Genomic DNA, 4,886 nt, shown 5'->3' on the forward strand with positions numbered 1-4,886 from the left:
TCCGTTTTTTTTCCGTATTACTGTCCCCCACTTCCATTCCTCCAACTTTGCCCTCAATCCTTTCTCCTGAAACAAAAAACGGTTCTTAGTTGCCCAAAATTACCTTTGAGGTTTGCCCCATCTGGGTTGGCGCCTTTTCCAGGACCTTTTTTTTTCACCCTCCCAATTTTTCCCACTTCCAGCCACTGAATGACCTCCCCCCTCCCCATCCATCCAAACGGGGTTCCCCCCCCCCCCCCACACCCCCCCCAGCCGGCCTTTTTGGCCCTTTGGCTTCCAATGTTGTCCATTGGTTCCCCTTTTCTGGAATTAAAATTGGTTTGGGGTTTTTGTTTCATTTCCTCTGAAGTAAAGTCCCCCTGGGTGAAAAGGTTCCCCTTGAAAGTTTTCATTTTTTTGGCCCCTGAAATGAATTTTGTTACCTTGTTATTTTTCCCTACATAAACCTGAAACTTTGGTAATTCAGTTTTCTTCCCACTTTCAGTTTACTTGTAAGGGAGGGGCCCCTCCCTTCTCATACAATTGGCCCGCTACCGCCGACCAAAGGAAAAACCCCTCTTTTTGGGCCCAAGTTTTGCAAAGACCCTGCAAAAAGAACAAGAGAAGGAGAGGAGAGATAAAGAGAAGAGAGAGAATGAAGTGAGAAGACAACCGTGGTGGGCGAAGGAATGGATTTTAGGTAAATAAATCCTCATTGAGTTAAAAATGGTCCCCCTCCCCGTTTGGTTGGGGATACTCAGCTTTTCCTTTTTACCCACATTTCTCCTTCTCCCCCCCCTCCCTCTTCTCCCTTCTCCCCTCCCTGTCCCCTGGCTTTTTAAAAATGAATCCATAATATTGAATGACGATAGAAAAACAGGTAAAACTAAATAAGTAAATTTAATTAATAATATGAATAATTAAATTAAATAAATTGTTCCCCGGAGGATAAGCTAAGGGTAAGAAAGAGAAAGACCGACCTATCCCCCCCTCCCCTACCCGCCCCCCACCTTTTGGAGGTGAGAGCTCCGCCTCCCACCGAGAGGGTGGAGGGTAAACCTCAAAATGGACGAGCGGAGGTGGAGGCAAGAAAGAGAAAGGGGGCGGAAGGGAGAAACCTCCACTTTCAGTCCCACTCCGAGGGGAATGGGAAGGGGGCGAAGGGGAGGGAAAGGGAGGTGGCGGGACTTTTCAAAATGAAATGCCCCAGGTGGCCGTTTTCATCGGCTGGCATAGGAGGAAAGGGAACGGAGACCCTCCCCACAGGGAGGAGGAGGAAAATCTTGGAGCGGGACCAAAGGTACAAAAATGGCGACCTGGCTCAATTTGTGGAATGTTGGGAATGGGGAAAGGAGGTTAGAGAGAGTTCAGTTGTTAGCAAACGTTTGTATTAATTTATATAGGGGGAGAACACCGGGGCCTAGGTTGGCCTAACAGGGGTTTTAACGTTGTCTCCAACAACTCAAAATAACTTTAAAAGTTTACCCGAATGGATTGACCCTCTTAAAACTACAATATTAAGCCTGTGGTAATTGGCCCCCACAGGGTTGGTTTTTTGGGTTCCTCCAAGGTTTTAACCAATCAAAAAGAAAAATTTCCGTGTAGAGATAGAAAAAACGTTCTAGGAGCCCTTCGAAATTTAAATGAAGGTCAAATTTTTAATTTTGGAAAAAATAGGTAGCGAGTAAAATTTTTTTTTTTTATCCTTTTTCCTGTTGTTTTATGCCCCTATTAAACCTATAATCCAATTCATGGAAAAGGATTAAATTTTTGTTTCAAGAGGAGAGAGTTTTAATATCAATTAGTTTTTTTTTTCCTTTATGGTTTTTTTTAAAAGATTCTATTCCATTTTAAAAATGAAATCATTTTCAATCCCAATCCTAGGTGGTGGAAATGGGGGTAAAAAAAAGTGTTTTGTTTTTTTTGTACCCAAAATGTAAAAAGGGAAAAAATGGGGCCGACAAGTTGGCTTCAAAATAAAACCAAATGGGGCAAAATTCTGGCAACGTTTGTTTTTTAACCAAGGAAACCTTAACTTTGCTTCCAACGTTATTTTGAATAATACAATAACTAGTTTAAAGGCCTCATTATTCTATCTTATAAATTTAATATTTGGCCGTTTTTTATTTTTCCTGAATTTTTTTTTGGAAGGGAAAAGGTGGGTAACTGACGAAAATTAAGTTGCCCCTAATTTATTTCCCTTCAAACTTGTTTTCCCCCTCACAAGGTTTGCCAGCCCCCCTGGATTTTGTTTAGTTGGTTTATAGACCGTCTGTGGGAACAAGAAAAAAATGTGGTTTTTTTTAAAAACTCAGGGCATGGAGTTGAATTCCGTGGTGGAATGACCTTTTGTAATCCAGGAATCAAGTTAGGTGGGGGGGGGGGGTGGTGCCCATTCTGGTGGACCATTGTCCTGGGTTAAACCTTTTGTTCCGTGGGCTTTAAACCCTCTAGCTGCCCCACTTAATTCTGGGGGGGGGGGGGGGATTTGTTTTTTGTCCAAATGGGGTTTAAGGATTGATGGTAATTTTCAACTTTGAATACAAGACTTATTTCAAACGATTTTGTTTTGATTTTAAAGGGGTGGGTTTTATGGTAACCAGATTTGAGAGATGTTTGCCGAAAAAGTCACCAATTTTGGGGTTCGGTTTCGGAATCAGGTTTCCATCAAGCGGGTGATGATGCAAAGGAGTTTTAAAGAACTTGCTTCTTGTTTGCATCCAGAAGAAAAGCTCCAGCCTTGAAGGACAGACCTGTTGGATTTTTTTTTTGGTGGGGGGTAAAGCCAGGCGAGGTTTTTTTTGTGGGTGGCTCCAGGGTGTTGGAAGGGCCCGATGTAACATGTGGGATCATGAAGACTACTGACGATGATTCATTTGACACCTAGCCACAATTACAACAACCAGATGATCTAAAGTAATATTAATGCCTTATATTTGTATTTGGAAAATCAGAGGGTATTTTTGTGGCTATTTAATTTAAATGCCAATGAGTAGAAATTTCTTTTATTTTATTATCAATGTGCAACTACCCCATAATGTGTGCCAATTACCCCGTATACTGGGCATAGTGGCACGAAAAGTTATTTTTTTCTAAAAGCTATTGTTACCTTATGTTGAAAGCAAACAAAATATTTTGCTCTATGATAAAGACGAATGTAACATTTGTCAATGGCGGTAAGAATTTAGCAAAAATGTTTGTTATATTCGCAATAACCAACATGTAAAAAGTGTGCCAACTAGCCCCGGTCTCCCCACATATATATGATATATATATATATATATATATAGATATATATATATATATATATATATATATATAAGAAAAAATATATATATATATATATATATATATATCTATATCTATATAGAGATATATATATATAGATATATATATATATATATATATATACTTATATATATATATATATATCTTATATATATATATATATCTATATAGATATATATATATATATATATATATAGATATATATATATACTATATATATATATATATACATATATATATATCTATATATATATATCTATATATATATATATTATATATATATATATAGATTAGATATATATATAGATATATATATATATATATATATATATATATATATATATATATATATATATATATATATATATATATATATATATATATATATAGATATATATATATATATATATATATATATATATATATCTATATATAATATATATATTATAATCACTTTAGCACGTGATTCATTTATCACACATATCAACAGGCTCTATTTCCAAGCCATTGACAAGAACTGATACATAGTATTAAAAGTCACAAGTATATATACTACAGAGTAAGTACCGTTGAGACTGCAGATCCACCCACAGGCAGGTGTTTAAGGTAGGAGTGGCTTTCAAAATCATTTGGCTAAAATTTACAATAAATTCTCAAGCGGATACTACCGATAAAGGTACCCACCCACCGTAGGAGACAACAAGTCCACACTGACAGGTGTCAGGGAGGCGGAGTTGGACATCTCATTACCACTAATGCCCTTACTGAGTTTACAAATATAATAATCCTATTTCCATACATCTCTACTGCCTACCTTAAAATTTGAACAGTTTACAAATTTCTTTTGATATTAAAAGGATCCAGTTTATACATTCCTTGACTGATGTTCATATATTGCTGTAAGTTTCTTTTATAAAGCTAGATTCAAAATATATTCCTTTCCATTGCATTATTAGAACAGACATCTTTTTTTGCCTTCCCAGTTAATAGCATGATTGTTCTCACTAACATGTACAAAAATACACTATTTCCCTGTGTGCATATCTCACACATTGTTTATGTTGTTTTTCTATTCTGTTTCCAGTGCTTTCCCCGTTTAACCAATGTAAAAGTTGTCACAAGACTTACATGGAATTTTATTATACATACCTTTAGTATTGTCGGGGGAGTTCTTGGTAAGTACATGTTTCATTGTTTTAGTGTTTTAAAAGTTATATTAACACCAAAATTCTTCAGAGATGTGGGATATCTTTCATATTATTATGAGGTAGTACAAGCAAATTTTTTGTGTTGTAAGGTTTTTTTTTGGTTTTGATACATGGTGTTTTTTGCCTCTTCTAATGCATGTTTAGTACACTATCTGGATGCCACCAATGAACAGAGAAAAGATAAAAAATATACGCATGACTAAAGCAGATAAATCAGGTGCCCTAGTAATTTTAAACAAAAATTAATATATAGAAAAAATGAAAAGTCTTTTGGTGATAATAGTACTATATAAAGAATTAAGTAAGAACTCGTTAGATAGTGTGAATAGTGAGTGGTTTAAAAAAAAAAAAAAAAAAAAAAAAAAAAAAAAAAAAAGGTAAAAAAAATCTGTTAAAGGTAAAGATAGCCGT

Source organism: Macrobrachium nipponense, chromosome 25 (genome assembly GCF_015104395.2).
Source record: "Macrobrachium nipponense isolate FS-2020 chromosome 25, ASM1510439v2, whole genome shotgun sequence".
Classification (NCBI taxonomy): domain Eukaryota; kingdom Metazoa; phylum Arthropoda; class Malacostraca; order Decapoda; family Palaemonidae; genus Macrobrachium; species Macrobrachium nipponense.